Below are 21376 nucleotides of genomic sequence, written 5' to 3'. Positions count from 1 at the left end.
CCCTCTCATGTGATCATGAGAAAGGGCTCATAATCTGTGAAACTGCTTAGTTATATAAACTGGCCATTGACAAAATAAAAAGAATTAGCTGGGCCAGGCACAGAGCATCTGCACCTCTAGTTTCCCCCATCCACTGCAGCCACTGACTTATTTCCCTGCCTGCAGTTGCCATTTACTTCCCTGCCTGCCACTGCTTTCTCCACCACCGTCCCCCGCCACCACCCCCATTTTGTTTCCTGCCTCGCCCACTTGTCTGCCACCACTGCATTCCTCTCCCCCTGCCGGCAGCTCACTCGCAAACTCTCGCGAGAGCTGCCACACATGGGATTAGCGACAGGTACACTTTAGACAAATAGATAGATAGATAGATGCACCACCATTATATGAAAGATGTTGAGTACAGTAAGTAATTTCTTGCAAAAGTGAGGAGTCCAAGGTGGTGATAGGGAGTAAAAGAGAAATAAAATTTTGCACTCAGCTGCTTTAAGTCAACACATATCCGAAATCCTTACAACAGGTATTTCCAAAGCTGGCATCAGCTGTTTAATCCCAAGATTTTTCAATAGTCCCAAGCATGTGAATCCTTTGACTGTCCTGCTTTTCAGAACTTCTCCTTTCTTAAGATGCCAAATCTATGAGGATTTCAAAAGACAGTAACAGGATTTATGTTCTGCATACCTTTCTGTCAGAACTGTGTCTATTTATTGCTGCTGAAGCTGTTCCTTACCTAGGGAAAAGAAAAACACTCTCTCCTTTGAATGGATCTTCAGAACAGGCTGTCACACTAAGAACAGAACCTTGAGTGCTTTTGTAGCACGTCATTTAAGTTAATGGCACTTGAGTGTCCATAGAAAAGCATTTCATTTTCTAAAATATTCTGCCTATTTTTAATCTATTATTTCTTAGCCAAGGACAAACAAGCATCTGTTTTCCACTTCCACATTACTGCATTTTTAGGTCTTGCTAAATGAAGAAAAATGAAGAATTGTTGTCACTGGATTCATAAAAATGCTCTGATCCAGCAAACCAAAGCTCACATGGAAGCCTATAAGAGTTTTTCTTTTCAGCCTTCAATTGAGAGGTCAACTCTACCCCTGTATGGAACGCAGGCATATAGGCAGCCCCCTGCAAGAGAGTATCCAGAGAACAGACAGGAACAAAGTCAGCACAGAGAAATGTATGGATTGGCTCAAAAGAGCATTTCATGTCAGGGCCTAAAGGTAAAATGTCCCATCAAGTCTATTTTGACTCCTGGCACCCACAGAGCCCTGTGGTTTTCTTTGGTAGAATTCAGGAGGGGTTTTTCATTGCCTCCTCCCACTCAGTATGAGATGGTGCCTTTCAACATCTTTCTATATCACTGCTGTCCGATATAGTACCAATCTTTAGTAATTCGGGCCAACCTTAAGATCCAAGCTCCTCCTCCTCCTCCTCCTCCTCCTCCTTGTTCTTCTTATATACCACGTTTCAACAAAAGTTCTGAAAACAGTTTACATAAAAACATAAATAAATATATAAGATGGTTCCCTGTCCCAAAAGGGCTCACAGTCTTTAACACACACACACACACACACACACACACACACTGGACACCAACAGCCACTGAAAGGATGCTGTGCTGGGACTGGATAGGGACAGTTGCTCTCCCTCTGCTTAATATAAGAGATCCAGCACTTTAAAAGATGCCCTTTTGCCCATTTATAGAACTTGGGGCCCCCTATATATATGGGGGTGTGTCTGTCTGTCTGTCTGTCTGCCACAAGTCTGCCTTTTTTCTCAGCTTGTTCTTTTCCTTCGCTGTCTTTCTGTTTCCCCTGCTTTTTCCTTATCTCTTTTTGCTTTCTTTAAAATAACCACAAAAAGAAAACGTTAGGGTGGCCCATTTTTCCAGCATGGCACAATCCAGTTGTAGTCCTGACACGCTCAATGCCTTAGAATCTGTATACACTACACATGTAGACCAAGTGTTGCTTTTTGTGGTTTACCAGTTTTTAAATTACTTTGATTATTAGTTTGTTTTACTGTTTGCCATTATTGCTGTGAACTGCCTTGGCAGGAAAGCTGGGTTATACATGTTTTAAAATAAAAATAACTCATTGAATTAGTCATGTTCCCCCTACCCCCAAAGAAACCTGACAGTTATGAGGCTGACAGATATGAGGCTGCCTTCAACTGATTGATCCTCCTAACTCAGCATTGCTGTTTTGACTGGCAGTTCCGGGGTCTCAGGTAGAAGCCTTTCCCAATACGTGGTAGCTGATCATTTTTAAATGGAGATGCTGGGGATCAAATCTGGACGTTTTGCATATATAGCATATACCCTACCAATGAGTGATAAGATCCACATGTAACAGAGCTCCAGTTCCTAAACTTCTTTGGCTGGGAGCCATGATAGTTAAATGGGTATAAAACTGATTAAAATGTATATTCTTCCCTCAAAATGCTTTGTGAAAGCATTTCTACAATGAGTAAGTGAACCCCTCATTAGGTGAGTCTTTTTCTACAACATACCTAAGACTCAGAACAGGAGGTCTAACATACGTTCAGAAAATTTTGTATTCGATCCGATCAGAATTTGACAATATCGGATTCAGATTCAATAGGCTCTGGCTTCCATCTTAAATTTGGATTTCCCACCATAGTAATCAATGAGGAAATAAATTTTTAAAACCCACCAAAAATCACCAGTTGGTCCTAGAGACTTGAATCTTGCCACACAAATGGGGAAAGGGATTATGGCCTGCTGTAGTGAATTTAAAGTAAATTGGCAAATCCCCTAATATTAGGCAATTTTTTGTAAAAATAGCTAAAATGGTGAAAAATCTGGCTTGTTTTAAGCCAGAACTTTCCAAAAGCTTATGAAACTTTATGAAAGCTTATGAAGGCTTTGCCTTCATGAAAAGGGGTAACAGCATGCCCCTTTTGCCTCCCTCCGCTTTATATTTCAGGAATGGATAGGCACACAGTTATGAAATCAGGCAAACATGAAGTCCACACTGGCAGAACTCTAAAATCTAAAACATTCAAAGTACTTCCACTTTTACTGTGTGTTTCTGCAATGCTGAAGACAAAAATCAATATAAAATAGGAGTGTCCTTGATCCTCCACATGGGGGTGGAGTATGTTGGGAATTCTCTCTGGTAGGAGAAACCTTTTTCATGATAGCAGAGTGCACAGAGGCACAAAACAGCGGAATTTGGTTAGATATGTGTGTATGCTGAGAGTAAAGTAACTTGGAGCCAGTTCATAGTTTCAAATCAATATATATGGTATTTATTAGAGAACTCCATTCTAGATAGGAAAGTGAGGAGTTAGGATCTCTAATCTAGCTAGCTGGATGCAGATGGATTCTGCATCTCTGCACACATGGTGCAGGGGAGAGGAGCTTGCATGTTGCAAGGTAGGAGGAACAGGAAGAAAAGGGGAGAGAGGAAGGAAGTGGCTGGAAGCAAGGAACTCCCTGAGATTAGCAATCCACATGTCAAAGGGATAGTGTCAGAGCAGTAGAGAAGGGATGACCAATGTCTTGACTAGGGATATGCACAAAACCGATTTGCCCGGTTTGGTTCGAATTAGAACCAGGTTCGAACCAGGAGGGGGTGGTTCAGTTTTGGTTTGGCTTGAACCTCCCCTGGTTCGGTTCGAATTTGAACTGTTTTGGACATCCAAAAATTGGTAGGATGGTAGCTGGCACCCAGAGGTACCTGCCACCCAAACCCCAAAGCAATCAGATACTCATACGATTTTTTATGAATTTTTGAAAAATATTTTTGTTTTTTTCTCATAGGGTATAATGGGACTCGAACCAGATCGTTATTCCTTATTGTGGAGCACCCATGGGTGCAGGGGTGTAACTACCATTAGGCAAGGGGAGGCGGCTGCCTGGGGGCCCCCCGCCTCGAGGGGCCCCCCCAGAGGCAAGTCACATGTGAAATGAGTGTGTGTGTATCAGCAAGGGGCCCATTTTAAAATTTTGTCTCTGGGCGCACTCCAGCCTCGTTACGCCCCTGCATGGGTGCCAACAACCATGCAAACTCCGAAGCAATCGGACACCCCTATGATTTTTTATGAATATTTGAAATATTTTTAATTATTTTTCTCATTGGGTATAATGGGACCAGAACCAGCCCATATCCCCTATTGTGGAGCACCTAGGGGCACAAAGGTAGGGTGGATGGTAGACAACCAGGGGTTCCTACTATCCCCAAAGTTCCAAGGCAATTGGACACTCCTCTGATTATTGGTGAATTTTAAAATTATTTTGGAATTCCTCATAGAGAATAATGAGGATTGCAGCAAATGTATAGCTTCACGTCAGGGAGAAAGGGGTGTCCTAGAGCGGAGTGTGGTGGGTGGTAGTTCCCAAGGTGGGCAAGGAAGCTATCAGAATTACTTGAAAGGAATTGGGCAAAAGGCTGATTTTTAAGTGATTTTTGAAGTTTACACGACTTTAAGGTTTTTCTCCATAAAGAAGCATGGAGGTGTCAGCAAATGTATAGCTTCACGTTGGGGGGGAAGGGGTGTCCAAGAGCAGAGTGTGGTGAGTGGTAGTGCCCAAGGGGGGGCCAGGTAGCTATCAGTGTTATTTGAAAGGAATTGGGCAAAGGGCTGATTTTTAAGTGATTTTTGAAGTTTATGTATCTTTAAGGTTAGCAGACAAGAGTGGATTCATGGTTTGTCATTGAAAATCTTATGTGGTACGAAAGAATCTATACTTAGATCACTTCAGAAACAACAAAACCCAGTACCCCATGGGTCAGCAACCCATAGAGGTGGTTGGCACCCTCGCTCTGGGCCACCCCAGCACCCCCCAAGTGCAGTTATGGGGTTGCTGAAACCTCCATTCTTCCCTATGGAGAAAAACCTTAAAGCCACTTGTGGGGTGCTGGGATGGCCCAGAGTGAGTGGTGGTCTAGTGCAAAGAGGGTGCCAACCACCCCCATCAGTCACACTCCACTCTAGGACATCCCTTTCCCCCCAACGTGAAGCTATACATTTGCTGCAATCCTAATTATTCCCTATGAGGAATTCAAAAATACTTTAAAAATTCACCAATAATCATAAGAGTGTCTAATTGCCTTGGAGTTTTGTGGGTGGTAGGAACCCCTGTCTCTCTACAACCCACCCTGCATTTGTTCCCCTAGGTGCTCCACAATAGGGGATATGGGCTGGTTCTGGTCCCATTATACTCTATGAGAAAAATAATTAAAGATATTTCGAATATTCATAAAATATCGTAGCCGTGTCCAATTGATTCAGGGTTTGGGTGGTTGTTGGCACCCATGGGTGCTCCACAATAAGGTATAATGGCCTGGTTCGAGTCCCATTATACCCTATGAGAAAAAAATAAAAATAATTTTCAAAAATTCATAAAAAATCGTACAAGTGTCCGATAGCTTTGGGGTTTGGGTGGCAGGTACCCCTGGGTGCCAGATACCATAATACCAATTTTTGGATGTCTGAACCAGTTCAAACTGGTTCAAAGTGGTTCAAATTGAACCACCCCCTTGTTCGGTTTGAATTCAAAACTGCAGCTCGAACCTGATGGCTGGTTCAGTTCGAATTCGAACCTTTGAACCACCCTGGTTTGAATTTGAACTGGTTCAAATTCGAACTGGTTTGCACATCCCTAGTCTTGACCCTCTAGCCCTCTGACTCACTAGTCTGTCCTCCTATGTCATTGAGACAAGAGACAGCGCATAGTCCTTCACTTCCAACAGAGTAATGGTCCTAAGAAGGGCTTCAGATCCAGAACATTTTGTAAAGTTCTGGCTTGAAACAAGCCAGTTTCAGCCCCACCCACCCCACATTTCCATTTTTAAGGTCCCCACCCCCTAAAAAATATTTCCCCAAAATCAGAGGAGTTAGCCAAGTTAGGTACATTTGGGTCCACAGTTGAGTGCTTGGATGGATAGAACATGGAAGACCACCTGGAAACTCTGGTCAGCATCCTGATTAACACTGTGCTCGTGCAATAAACAAAGTTGCTCTAGTGCAAGAAGATTATGTAGCTGTGAAAAATCAGTGATTTTCAGAACTGGGCTCTTGCAAACATATACCCTGCAAAACATGTGAGATGTGCCACAGGTAGTGTACCTTGTTTGTGCAAGCACGAACAGCTCAGCGCTCATCTGGCATGCAAACTCTAGACTTTGCACAACTTTGCACTTGTCCTTGCATAAGTGTTGGTCCTTATGTGCACCACTTTGAATAACTTCATGAAAAGAAAGAAAGAAAGAAAGAAAGAAAGAAAGAAAGAAAGAAAGAAAGAAAGAAAGAAAGAAGTAAATTGAACAAATTATCTTTCTTGATCCCAGCTACTAGGGAAAGTTAGCTGTAGGAGAGGTTGCTATAGACAGAAAGAAAAAAATCACAGCTAATATTGCCTTCCCTTGGAGTAACACTTAATTTATTGTTTACTGGGAATTCAAGGAAAGGCAATGGAGAAATGGACAACCATTTTAAGCCCTTACAACTTTCCTTTCCTGTAGAAAGAGAGCTTCCTGGGTTCCATGTTGGCAGTATTGTTTTCCATGGGATAATTGTAATACAGAGTTCATCTCTTGTTATAGGGAACTTCCTCCATGGCATTTTAAAGCAAAGGTTTATTTTGACTTTTCTTTAGAAAGCAGAGTGGAAAGTCATTCTAACAAATACAGTAGATTATGGATATGTCTGAGCACAATGCAGATCAAAAGAGAGTTTTAATCATCATGCCCCATTTTAATTACTACTTGACACATTGTCTCTATTGTCCTTCCACTAGTCTCTCTTTTGAATGAAATATTAAAGACAAGTCACAGCTGAAAATATGTGCAGTCGACAAAGGAAATGGCTTTGAACTCTTTGCAGTGATTTATTGTCCACATTTCTTTATGAATATTTATTTGCTATAACGAAAGCAATTCGTTGAAGAGAAAACATGACGACTTGTTAACGGAGCATTTGCATACACTAATGGTTAAAAGGAAGGAAGGTGGAGGGGAAACTAATGTAATGCATTGTAATCATGCTAATTCTACATTTATTCCCTACTTACCATGGCCAATTCCAAATGTTGGATCTATAAATGGAAGGAGCTGAGCCTGACTATCACAGGAATTTTATGCACAATCCTAAGCATGTCTACTCAGAAGTCCAGTGAGTTAATAATTCCAGATAAGTGTGTATAAGATTTCAGCCTTAGAAATTCAAAGCAAGTCCTAGAACACTTTTCTGTTTCCCTGAACACAGACATACAGCTGGAAGAGACATCAGCCTTCGTTTACATATATTGTTCTCTTTGGATGGCCCAGTACATTTGCTTCCAGAACACTTGGGGTTATTATATTTTTAGCTTAGATCTCTCGGCATTCTCTGTGTGTGTGTGTCTGTCTGTCTGTCTGTCCCTGTCCCCCATCAACTTCTCAGTGCCTCGACCAATATGAACCAAATGGGGAACACTTGTAGGGATACATAAGGACACCTCAGCAATGTAGTTTATGATGATGTCATCCACCCAATTCAAGATGGCAGACACATAAAGATGGCAGACATACTCTTGAGGTGCAAGTGGACTAACTTGTGAATCACCTAACCTATTTGTACCAAACTTGCTACAGCTATAGGGTCACTTCAGTGGCACAGTTTGTGATGATGTCATCCACCCCAAATCAAGAAGGTGGATGCATAAAAATTCAAGGTGCAAGTGGACTAACTTGTGGACTGCCTAACTTATCTGAACCAAATTTGGTACAGTTGTAGTGAGTAACCCACAGGAGCACCTCAATGGTGTGGATTGTGATGATGTCATCCAACCAAATTCAAGATAGTGGACACATGAACATGTGAGGCACAACTGGGCTAACATGTGAACCACTTAACCGATTAGAACCAAATTTGCTACAGATGTAGGGACATCTGAAGGGCGTAGTTTGTAATGATATCATTCACCTCGATTCAAGATGATGGATGCATGTTTGAGTTTGAGATGCAAGTGGGCTAACTTGTGAACTGCCTAACCGATTTGGACCAAATTTGTTCCAGTTGTAGGGAAAGTGAAAGGGAGGTAGGCAGATTAGTTCTTACCAGAACAATTTGTTCCATTTCTTAAGAAGTGAGTGCAACAGATAGCAATGCTGCAATCCCAGATACAAGAAGGGCATCTCCCTTTTCTGTCGAAGCCATTCAAGACAGGTTTTGGGAGCACTCAGCACCTTGCATGGATGGTGCCCTTGATCATAAACACCGTGAGTCAGAAATTTGCCTTTCTCTTGTTTATCAACAGAACAATGAAATGATTCTTAGAACTTGATTCACTGCCCCAAATGTATGATTTCACTATAATGGGATACATTATAAAAACCATTATCAAGAGAGTTGAAAGCCAGCTATAGTGGCTTTGCATTATCCTTCTAATGTTATTAATCTGAGTTGACATATTTTTATGCATTATCCTATTTCTACCCTTTTTAATATACTTAAATCCTCAATTTTCAGCTAAAAATAGTGATAGACTGGCTCATTGAAAAGCCTATTTATTGTAGGCAATTCAATTAAGGTTACCGTTAGACGTGCCTAAAAGCCTATAGGAAGCCAGTGCAGACTCAGAGGCACTAGCGTTAAGTCCTGATGGGCAACATACTATGTTCCACCCTAACTGTAGATCTGGCCGGCCAACACAGAAATACACTATAGTTCTAGAATTCCAAAACTATCATGGCTTGTACTACGGCAACTGAGCTACGACTCTGTAAGTCCCTGGTTCAAATTTCATCTCTGCCCTGCACTTACTTGGCATTTGGAAAGGCTCAGACTATCCTCAATATGTTGTACTAACTTGCTTTACAAGGCTGTTGTAAGGGTTATGGCAAGATAACATGTGTGAAGCACTTTGTATTAGAGTGCTACACAAATGAAAGTCTTATTCATTTTGCAGTGAGGATAAGGCATCTTCAGTTGTTGCACTTTTATCAAGACCAGAATATTAAGCCATGTGTGATGGTTTAAACCAGATATACATTCTGAACACAAATGTATGATGTAGTCTCATGCGAAGGCAATATTCTTGTATCCAGGCTATTCCAGAGATTGGAAAACAAAAACCACCCAAGTCCCAGTAAGGGTTTGGGCCATGCCCATCCAGTTCTTCTGGCCTTGAAAACTTAATGAAGCCTATCTCTCCTATACATGGGCTCACCAAGTCCTTAGCACAGTAGAGTTCAGCAGTGTGCAATGGGGTGATGGGTGTTAACTTCTCCTTGACAAAGCCAGAACCAAGCTTTTGATTCTTGTAATGCAAGGGTTCCCAACCTTGGGTCCCCAGAGGTTGTTGGACATCAATTCCCATCATCCCGTTTGACTTTTGGGACCCAAGGTTGGGAAACCCTGCTGTAAGTCATAATTTAAGATAGGGATTCTATCTTCCTGTCTTAGATATCCTTCAGATTAGTTGACAGCTCACCAGTTATTGTTGTTGTTGTTGTTGTTGTTGTTGTTGTACAAGCCCACCCTTGCCTGGATTGTCAGTTCCAGGCAAGGAGCACATGTGTTCAAACATGGCTGGGGCATTACATTAAAAATACAAAGTGAGAGAAGATGAAAATGTGTTTTGGTTTCTCACACCCTTTGCAAATGTTTACCACAGTTTTGATTAAAATTGGGAGGGGCCACTGAGGTCAGATAAAATGGCTTCCTTAATATCATGAATCTAGGAACCATAAACTCTTGGAACTGTGCTTGGGGCCCCCGTGTACGCTGCAGGTACTGGTAGGTGGTCCACAGATGATGATGATGATGATGATTGATTGATTCAATTTCTATACCGTCCTTCCAAAAATGGCTCAGGGTGGTTTACACAGAGAAATAATAAATAAATAAGATGGCTCCCTGTCCCCAAAGGGCTCACAATAAAAAAAGAAACATAAGATACACACCAGCAACAGTCACTGGAGGTACTGTACTGGGGGTGGATAGGGCCAACTACTCTCCCCCTGCTAAATAAAGAGAATCACCGTGTTAAAAAGTGCCTCTTTGCCAAGTTAGCAGGGGATTGTGGTGATTCCACCTAACTAGGCCACTTGTTCAATCCCTTTGACCTGGTAACCATCAAAGGGACCTGGTCTAGGTTACAGCAACCTAATGACTGCCTAAGGTCTAGACCTAAGAATGGGCCAACAGACTGCTAGTTGACCTTCTGTAATCTAGGTGGTCTCCAGGTCCCCTTTGTTTCCTTCATTCTCCAGCTATTTGCACCCCCTTTAATCTGAATACATATGGCAAACAGACACTCAGTTAAGAAGCACACCTTCTAAGACTCATGAGTAAGAACTTGGGTTGGGGTTGGATGTCACAGCACAAGTGAATTTCATATGGGAAACTGCCTTGGATTGAGTCAGGTCATTGGTCCACTCACCTCAGTATAGTTTATGCTGACTGGAGGCGGCTCTCCTGGGCTTCAGGCTCTTTCCCAACCCTACCCAAGAATTGACTCTGGGACCTTCTGCAAGCAAACCATATGCTCTACCACTGGGCTATCACCACTAAACATCTGAACATAGAGTTTGTTATGGAGCAAAGGGGATTCTCTCATGTCTGTAACATAAACATATGCTAGTTATTTACTGCTGCATGTCCATAATAGATTCACATAATTAGAAATATTCAAGTGTGTCTTAAGACGGAATCAGTGGAGCCAGATAATATTGTCACCCGATAAATAAGAGTGACAGGATGACATCAGAGAACGGCAAGCGTGGAGAAGTACAGTCAGATTGGATTGAGATTTATGAAGGCACAAAAGGCCACAGAACACAAAAGCCACCATGAGTACTAGAGCTGGCAAGTATCAAAATGAAGCAATGCTTTAATCAGAGTGCAGTGGTATGCAATAACTTAACTTCATAGAACATTAGCATGTGGAGCCTGAGAACACATACAGGATGCACGTGTCACCGAAAATTATGAGAGAAGTTTATACTCCAGGTCCCTGTGCTTTGCTTAGCTCATATGCAATCATTTATATGGTAATTCTGATTCATTCACAGTGCGCCTTTCTATCAGCTTTGAGGGTTATTAAGTACAAAGCTAATAGCAAGTTGCCCAGGTCACCTGCTGCAGAGTAGTTCAAAAACATGTCATACGTCAATAACTGGCAGTTATTACTTGACTGTTTCTATTCAGAAGCCAGAATGAACCAGCCACTTTGGGCCAGCTCCGGGCCAGCTCCAGACCACCCCAAGTCAGGCTCAATGGAATTTTATTTTAACCCCCCCCCCCCGCAACACACTGGCACATAAAGCAGCAGATCACAAGCTAAGGGGTGTGTGTGTGTGTGTGTGTGTGTGTGTGTGTGTGTGTGTGTGTGTGACAGAGAACATATGCCAGGTAAAGGTCTGGGCTATTGTATCTTTATTCAGATAATTTAAAGATTTGACCTCAGAAGCATTTTTAACTCTAAAAAAGGTTGTTCTCACAAGGAAAATATTGTTCATTATAACAATGCATAACACTTGAAGCATTTTAAAGTGCACTCAAAGAAATTTTAACTCATTTTGGGAGAGAAAAATAAGGCTGGTGCACATCGCAGTCCATGTGTGAAGGTCAGGAATGGGTATAGAGGGTCCCCCATTCCCTGCCCTTACCTGTTGGAAGACAGTGTGGAAAAGCATATAGTTGGTGTGCGTGTCTACAGAATGTTCAATCTTGCATACACATTAGTTGCCAGAATGTTGGGCATAGACTGAATAACTGTGAGCTCTATCCCCACTTAGTCATGAAGTCCCAATGTCTGGATGGCTTTTGATAATTTTCTCTCTCTCTCTCAGCCTATCCTATTTTCATGGCTAGCTACATAAAACGACCTTGAACTGAGATGAACAGTCAGTCTACTTAGCTCAGTACGAACTAAAATGTGGAAGCAGCTCTCCAGGGCCTCAACTCAGGCAGAGAGAGGTCTTTCCTAGCCTTACCTGGAGATGCTTGGGACTTAAATGGGGACTTTCTGTGGGAAAACATGTGCTCTACCACTGAATGATGGCCTCATGACCTAGGCTGTGGTGGATGTTACCCTGTGCAGAAATTGTGGGATTCAACAGTGATAGATAGATATATTTCTGGCATTACAAAATCACCCCAATTTCTGTGATATTTAGAAGTTAAACATTCTGTGGTTACCTGCTCTGCTTGTGCAATAAGCAAAATGAGCTTATTGTAGACCTGGCAGCTTTTATATCCATTTAAATGACAGCAGCTCAGAACTCTTATCCGATATGTATATGAAATCAAATCCATATTGACAGCTTATTTCCTACTTTTATTAAAATATTAAACAGATACAGTAAAAATCAATGCAATCTTAATAGAAAAAGTTAAATTGGGATTATTATAAACTCTTCCTTCAGGTTCCTTAATAAAAAATTGATAGTTCAAATCTGGTGAGACCTCCCTGCAAGCCTGTTTTGAAGGCCATGCAAAAGTAGTAAAGCCAGCAGGGTGAAGTATAACAGGAATGTTTACTCAACAGCCAGAAAATAATAAACAATTCTCTGCTTCAGTAAAACCCTTGTTAATTGACTACCAATTATCAGAATTTTCTGATTATCCAAATTAATTGTTTCTCCCAGGGAAGTTCCATATCCATGTAAATAACATTTCCACTTATCTGAATGGTGTGTGTGTGTGTGTGTGTGTGTGTGTGTGTGTGTGTGTATACAACCCATTGCTTGCAATAAATAAGTAAACAGACTACTCCTTCTCTCTCAAATTTCTGAGGACATTGCAGTCAGCACACAATTTTCTTCATTGTCACCAAAGTTCTCTGATTTATACTTACAGTAGAATCTTTTTTATGCTGGCTGGTTCATTCTATTTGTGCCATTTTAAAGGGCAGATGCTCAAGAACTAGCTTAAATGAAATTAATTAAGCAAAGATACTAGTCCACGAGGAAACAGGAACTCATAATCTGATGCAATTATAGGAAAAGCATTCACATATGAACCACAATCCCAAGATTCTGTTCCCTGCTGTGACACTAGGTCATGCTAAACTTACAGTACTTTGTGTTCTATGATCTACCCATTTGACTTAAGCAGCAGAGTCAGGGAATGAGTCCTTGCATAGGTTCTTTTTTATTTGCAGGAGCTGCAAAGTTCAGGAAAAAAGACTGCTTGAAAGGCAATAGGGGTCTCAAACCAAGCACTATAGGAGAAGGTACTAGCATCTTACCTCCCTGTACTGTTGTGACCAGAGGTGTACCTAGGTAATTTTGGAGCCTGAACCTAAAGGCCTTTGGAGACCCCCCCTGCTGAAAGTTAAGTGTCATTTTTTTAACACGTAGGTTCTTAAGGGCACAAACCACACTACTCAGGACAGACTAAAGATGATTTGGGGGGCCCCAGGAATGTGGAGGCCCTGGACTTTGGCCCCGAAGTCCAGGGGTAGGAACGCCTCTGGTTGTGGCAGCCTATGGCTATAGGGAAGTGTTGGTCTGATTTCTGCTTAATGCCACCACTGATGATGGCCAGTTGTGATACTGTAGCTACCAGCCCAGATCAGATGACATGAGAAGCCAACAGGATCTCAACTGGCCCGAAGACGTCACTGACTCTGGCCTAGCTCTCCAGAGTCAAACTATGCATTATGAGAAGTGCGTGCTTAGCAGTCCCATGCTTCTTTGTGTGTGTGTGTTTGTTTGTTAAAGGAAGCCATGTGGGGTAGGATTTGGATCAGGCCCATGGTGTGTGGAGGGTTTTTGCCTCCACCATGGTCCTAACCCAAATCAGCCATCCACCCGCTGCACCATGTATGCTCACATTGACGCAATCTGTGACTTAGGTGTGGTGGACTGAGCAGATCTGGGTAGCCTATCTATGCTGAGCCTCCTACTGAACCATTTGTTTGCCTTCAGAACAACGGCCCTGATGCTACATGAGGGCCAAGAAGAACTTTGTGCTGATGCAGCTTAAAACTGATCCATAGCTTCAGGGTGCCACTCATTTCTCACTAAGAAGCACCAAATAATGAGATTTCAGTTTACCATCTCAGTGTAAGATTATATGACAGTTGCTTTTGTGTGTCCAACCAAAGTCTGGAGTCAAGGAATTAACTGAAGACTCGGGATCAAATTGGCCCCTGAATGGACTGCAGTTCATCCTGGGGCACTTACTATGGAATGTTCTGAGCACAATGGAGATCATGTTGGTTTAGGAATATAATTTAGATATGGCTAACTTGAGGCTCTCCAGCTGAGACTCAAAGTGGGGCTGAGCAGGGCCATTTCCAGATGGCAATATACTGTGGATCAGTGGTAGCTGGTCATAGGAACATAGGAAGCTGCTATATACTGAGTCAGACCATAGGTCTATCTAGCTCACTATTGTCTACACAAACTGGCAGTAGCTTCTCCAATGTTGCAGGCAGGAATCTCTCTCAGCCCTGTCTTGAAGATGCCAGAGAGGGAGCTTGGAACCTAGATGCTCTTCCCAGAGTGGCTCCATCCCCTGAGGGGAATAGCTTACAGTGCTCACATGTAGTCTCCCATTCAAATGCAACCATGGTGGACCCTGCCTAGCTAAGGGGACAAGTCATGCTTGCTACCACAAGACCAGTAAGGGCAGGAGGGGCAGTGCCCGCCCCCAGCAAAAACAAACAAGCTAAAGAATGAGACTTACCAGCAGTCAGGGAAACCTAGAGAGCAAGTTACCTCACAAGTGCCTTCAGAGAGCAAGTGCCTTCAGTAGACCACATGCAAGGCAACATGCAGTTGCAGGTTATGAGGTTGCAAGCATGCAATTGTGCAACTGTGTGCCTATGCAGCTACAAGAATTGCACAAAGTGCATGCACTTACAGAACTGCATGCTCACAACCTCACAACATGCACGTTGTGTTGAGTAGCATGTGGGCCTGTATCTTCAGAGAGCATCTGTCTTGAGGTTTTGGTAATCCTTCTAAAGATACTATTGGTGGATAACCTTACTTATTTCTTACAAACTCTTTACCACAGAAAGAGGGGGAAGGGAACAAATTCTAGAGAAAAAAATTATGCTGGAGATTTTTCATATTTTGGTTGTGCATAATGACCGTAATTTGCATTACATTTGCATAAACGTGACTGCTGGAAGTCTTGGCATATCTTCTGTTATGCTAAGCGTGGGATTTAATTTCCTGTGTGGGATTTTGAAAAATCAACACGCCAGTTCTGTTTGAGGTAATGGTCAGGTAACTGAGATCAAGATCCATGCATTCTTCTCAGTCATAAATCTTTGTTCACAAATATGCTGTTATGAAGGTTGATAAAGTGGCAAGTTTGCTTTTAATTGCTGGCTCTTCGAGCTAGATAGAGTGATTTTGAGAAGACATAGCACTGAAGGCCAAACTACACATTGTGGTGTTTTTGGTTAATTGGTTCATTGATCCAGGCCAGCTTTTGAATTGGGCTTTAGTTACTTTTATTCCAGTTCTGGAGTAAAGGCAGGGCTAGCAAACAGCCAGCAGCAAGAGCACCCAAGGCAGACTGCACTTGCCTCTCTGTAAATAATATCTGTCTCATTAACCCATTGATATTCCTGATTCAACTCCACTGTCTTGTCCTTGCATACCACAATTTTCTCTTCTGGATTCTACACACATTACATTAAAAACCTAGCATAGCCCTGTGTGTGGATTTTCTATCAGAACTATATCATGCTGGAAGCGGGGTTAACCTTTTCCTCTCCACTATGACCTTGATTGCAGCGGTGGCAACGAAGATGAATATTTATATACCACTTTTCAACAAAAAGTTCCCAAAGCGGTTTACATAGATATAAATAAATAAAATGGCTCCCTTTCCCCAAAGGGCTCACAATCTAAAAAAGAAACATAAGATAGACACAAGCAACAGCCACTGGAGGGGTGCTGTGCTGGGGATGTATAGGGCCAGTTGCTTTCCCTCTGCTAAATAAAGAGCGTCACCACTTTTAAAAGGTGCTTCTTTTCCCAGTTAGCGGGGGCCCTATCCATCCCCAGCACAGTGTCATAGTGGACCCCAGTTTCACAAATTGTGAATTTGTGGGATTTTATTGTATTAACATGTGTAAACCACCTTGGTATGAGTTTCATGAAAGGCAGTATATATATTGATCAAACAAACAAACAAATAAAAAATCCCTCCTGAGGCAGCAGTTTGCCTTGGTAAATAAGGCCGCATGATCACCAAGGACAAATTCTCTCCTAGAACAAATAGATGCTTTAGGATGGATCTTCATCAGGACTGGAGTCTGAGGGGAAACTAGAGTAACCCTCCCTCCACGCAGTGGTCATGATTCTGATTCTCATAGCTGCTACTTGCAATTGTGGGGAAATCACACAGAGGCAAACTGGTCTTGTGGTAGTAAGCATGACTTGTCCCCTTAGCTAAGCAGGGTCCACCCTGGTTGTATATGAAAGGGAGACTAGAAGTGTAAGCACTGTAAGATATTCCCCTCAGGGGATGGAGCTGCTCTTGGAAGAACAGAAGGTTCCAAGTTCCCTCTCTGGCTTCTCCAAGATAGGGCTGAGAGAGATTCCTGCCAGCAACCTTGGAGAAGCTGCTGCCAGTCTGTGAAGACATTACTGAGCTAGATAGACCAATTGTCTGACTCAGTATATGGCGGCTTCCTATGTTCCTATGGTTAATTTGGCCCACAGCAACACTCAGTCCCAACCTGACCATGTCAGAGCTACACACCCTTTGCCATCACCCAAGTGTATGTCACATGACAATTTTGCATTTTGCTGCCATGTTATAGCAAGCAGCCACAATCCATGCTGATGTTCCAATGAGCACACCATAGGACAGGTAGGAATAAGAGCACAATTTGTTGTGTCCAAAATCATCCAAATAAAAGGTTTATTTTTGGCCACATTTGCAGCTCAGGGACTGTAAGAGCCTAAGGCTGCAATTGTATGCTTACTTAGTTGAAAGCAGGCCCCATTAACTCAATCAGACTTACTTCCAAGTATACAGGCAGAGGATCATGTTACATATTTACTTGGGTATAGTTAAAATCTTACTTCAAGAAGTTCATCTCCAAAAAGCTTGGAGATGCAATGTACACATTGTTTTCCTAATGTAAAGTGTATGTAATATGCTAGCACTTGTTCACATTTTCTTTGTTACCATGAGGACTGGAACCTTTAAAAATATGTTTCTGAAAAAACCCAATGGTGATTGGTCCTCTTATGAATGCTGTACAGCTGTATTTTCTCCATGTAATCAACAGACAACAATTAGAATTACATAGATTTGAACCAAATTTCAGTGGGATTCTAGCCTTTTGCAATGCCATTTCAAAGGGGTTACAATGCTTCTTGTAGAAGGTTCATGATATTACCTTGCACACAATACCCAGTGTTAGACTGAAATGTGAAGGACATGCCCTAGACTATGACATTCTCTCACAAAATGTGACATCACAACATGTGATAATCATATGCTTTGGGCATTAGACAGCAGGGTGTATAGTTGCCAGGCAGAAAAGAGTACAACTCTCCAGGTTTCTGAGTTAGAACTTGACATGTGTGTCACATCACAACTCTTCTCTCTTTGTGTCTAGCCCAATCTGGATCTCACAAAGAAGACATTCTGCTCTGCTCCCACCTCATAGTGAGAAGAAATCCTTGTTAAAGTTTAGATTATAGGGTCTGTTGGCAGCTTTCCTATAATGTGTCTTTGATGGAAAGAGAAATTCCGTAATAAGCCCATGATGAAAAGCCCATCAATTGAGTTGGTATCACATTGCCATGGCAACAATGTAGTGCTAATGAAATTGTAACTGGCAGTCGTTATGTAAGGAGCATCTCAAAATGGGCTGCATTGAAGGGATGATTTTGATTGGTCGCCAAACCTTTCGAATCTTGGCAATAACTTCATGAATACACAGACTGAGACTTGCCACATCAGCATCATCCCCTAAAAAATCCCACATTTCTGCTTCCGACAGTAGCCTCACTCTCATAAAGAAGCAGTCTTCTGTAACAATCCTGCTTGTCCGCATGACCACAATCACCTGAATAATAGAAGCATCCTTGCTCCATGCACTAAGCCACAGGATCTCATAATAAAGGCTGGGATCCAAGGTACTGTGCATTGTGTTCAATGTGTGGACAAGGGCATTTCAGCTCCCCTTCCCAACAGCAGACCCCAGTGCTCCCTGTGAAGACTGGGGCCCTCCAAGCAGCACCACATGGGATGTGGGGGTCTGACTACAACCAGGAGGAATAATCAACCACTGTTCGGTGCCCATGTGAAATACTTTGCAAAGATGCATGTACATTTCTGGATCCCTGCCATGCTCACTCAGAAGTCAATCTTACTCAGAAGTAAGTCCACTCAGAAGTACATCCTCCCTAATAAATGTGTTTACATTTGCCACCTTAGTATTTCCATAGCACTTTGCCTACATATTCAAAGCACTTCATATGCATTATTTTAGTCTTCAGTATTGTTATCTCCATATTATAGATGGAGGACTCAACTTGACTCTGTTCTGTTGCTTGCTCAACCAATGATGGAAAGCAATAAAAATACAGCAACGTCCTATTTCCTGTGTAATAGGTACAATTCAGTCACTAACATATCTCCAGTTTAAAACAAAAATAAAAAACAGGTTCAAACCCCTGCTTAGCTGTGCAGTTTACAGGGTGGCCTTACAGGCCCATGATATTTAAGAGAACGCCTCCTCCGTTATGAGCCCCGCTGCCTATTGAGATCATCTGGAGACTATACTGAGTCCGACCATTGGTTCATCTAGCTCAGGATTGTCTGAAATGGATAAGAGCTGCTCTCTAAGCTGTCAAGCAGAGAAGGTCATCCCCTGCCCAATTTAGAGATGTCAGGGATTGAGTCTGACATGCAAAGTATGTGCTCGACACATTTGCACCTTCCACATGCAAAGTATGTGCTCGACCACTGAGCTATAGTCCCTCCCCAAAGCTGAAGATAAAGCCTCCTTTGTCCCTCCAGCAGCAATTTGGGCAAACAAGCAACCTCTGAGTTAGAAAGCAAGAGAAAACTGCCCACGTCCTTGCCTTGGGCAAGTTTTTGTCCAACTCGATAGATGCAAACTTACATGGATATAACTTTGTTATCTGAAACCCAACATTATCCAACAGCCAATTAGTTTGCCAAAAAAAAAAAAAAAAACCAAAACAAACAAGCAAAAAAAACCCAATCCTTACTCATCCTAGACCTTCCACTGACTTAATTGTTGCTCTTGTAATTTTAAAGGATGTATTGATTTCTGTCAGAATTATGGGATCTTTAAACAAATGTACTGAAGCAGAGAAGATTGTGTAGGTGTTGCTTAGTTGTATTGCAGTGATCTTGATTTTTGTCTCTGAATGCATGAAATCAAGCAGACTTGTTTTGCTCTGGGATGGAACAATTGCGAAACAACATGGGACAGGGCCTGCTGGTGGGGGCAGCAGGGAGGGAGGTGTATGTGCTGGCCTGCTCAGTGTCCCTGGGCTGGAGCCTCACTTGCAACTGCTAGCCTTGCCCTCATTGCTAATAACATGGTGGAGGACAGTGCCAAGCAGCAGCTCCTGTAGTCTCCAGGAGACGATTGAAAGCAATCTTAGCAATGTTAATGGCTTAATATTAGGAAAAAATATGGGTGGCGGCGGGGGTGGGGGGACATCTTCAGGAATAGCTTTAGTCAAAGTCGGCAACCCTAAATGTGAGTCCAGATAGCACTGGAACTGGAATGGGAGGGAGTGCTACCAGTATTATTGTTCACTAATGGTCTGGATTAACAATAGATGCTCCCTGAATTTGGCAACCAAAGGGTCTCCCCACCCCTTTCTTAATTGGTAGTGCTGCGTGCTCAGAAAGTCCTTGGAATCTTCTGGAGGTTCCAGCCCAGCAAAAAGGAGAGAGCTCCTGAACTGAGAGGGAGAAAAAGGAGAGTTGGAAACCCTCTGTTTTATGAATTTGCTTCTTCTGCGAGTGAGGGGGAGAAGGTCCTTCCTTTCAGAAAGAAAAAGAAGATGGGGAAATGGTTCTATGCAGGTCGGAGCCTGAGAGTAAGCAGGGTTGGTTGGAAACTTGATGTTGCTTTTACACAATATTGCTAAAAAGAAATTAATAATTATGTTAAATGTATATTATAAGTCATATGCATTTGTGTAGCAATGCAGAAGTTTAATAAGAAGGTCTATATAATCTTCTGGAGGTTCCAGCCTAGCAAGGAGCATAGAGCTCCTGAACTGAAATGGAGAAAAAGAAGATTTGGAAACCCTCTGTATGATGAATTTGCTTCTTTATTGCAGCCTCTTCAAGCAAGTTTCTCGCCAGTTTGAGACTCTGGACAAGCCCAATCAGCTTGTTGAACATTTGTTTTCTTTGTTTCAGCTGCACACCCACGAGACCTCTCATAGGAGTGGTATGAACTGTGCAAAAGTGCTTCTGGGACAATTTTCTTAAAAGAAAGAGACTAGGAGTTCGTGTTTGCTTTGGTTTCTTTATCAAGACACATGCTACTTGTGAAAGAGAAGCTATCATAAAATAGCCCTATGATATCATTGTATGCATGTTATATGATTTGTACCTTTTGTGAACAGGTGTTTGAAGTTTATCTTTCAATTAACCTTCCATAAACAAATCCATGTATTTCCATATGCAGCCATATATGCACACACACTCACTCACGAAGAAACCTAAAATGCTTATACATCCTTTGAATCTGACATTAGAATTTTTCTTTTTTGCACACTGTCTCAGAAAATATAGAGACTTGAACCCAACCCCCCTATTTCTTGAGTAAGAAGAGGGGTTACATTGGGTCAGGAGGGGCACTCCACAGGAATACCCAGTAGTAGAGCAGAATCAAATAGTCCATTCAAAGAGGGGCTGAGCAAAAATGGAGGCGGGCAGCTGCAATATGGGCAGGAAAATGGATATGGAAACTCAGGCAAGGAAGGAAGCGGCTAGGCAGGGTGACAGAGGAATGGGCAAACTGACAGCCAAAGACACCTGGGGAAAGATTGCAGACCCCTCCAGGCAAGTCCAGAGACTAGCTATTGCCAAGGCAAAGATCCAGGGCTAATCCCTAAACATTTGCAGCTTCCCATTGGTGCTATTACAGTCAGTTCAGATTAGCCCTTGTTTGCTCTCCAGCTACTGTAGGCCTTTGTGTAGTCATCAGGCAGTGGGGTCTAGTGAAGGAAATCTCTTGTAATGACTACCCTTCTGAATAAGACTCATTATCTGAATGGATTTTTAGAAGATTACACCTCCTGAGAATGCCTGCAGTTGCTGCGATGGTCTCCACTCCTCAGTTAACAATGACAGATTTATATTCTCTTACCATCAAGCTGCTCTTCATTTGTATGCCTGCTAAGCAGCAATAAACCTGTCTATAGTAATTAAAAATAAT

The 21376-nt window shown here is 42.3% G+C and overlaps 1 long non-coding RNA gene across 1 annotated transcript in view; it reads left to right on the top strand.

Annotated features, from left to right (window-relative positions):
* The window catches only part of LOC128322093 (uncharacterized), a 45409-nt gene extending 24887 nt beyond the window's left edge, over window positions 1-20522 (top strand). Inside the window, exon 2 of the long non-coding RNA XR_008305518.1 lies at window positions 20271-20522. This is a non-coding gene — a long non-coding RNA (uncharacterized LOC128322093). The remainder of the gene's footprint in view (window positions 1-20270) is intronic.
* Window positions 20523-21376: the final 854 nt, after the last annotated feature.

The sequence above is a fragment of the Hemicordylus capensis genome, chromosome 4 (genome assembly GCF_027244095.1).
Source record: "Hemicordylus capensis ecotype Gifberg chromosome 4, rHemCap1.1.pri, whole genome shotgun sequence".
In the NCBI taxonomy this organism is placed as follows: Eukaryota; Metazoa; Chordata; class Lepidosauria; order Squamata; family Cordylidae; genus Hemicordylus; species Hemicordylus capensis.
This window is presented reverse-complemented; position numbering and strand designations above follow the sequence as displayed.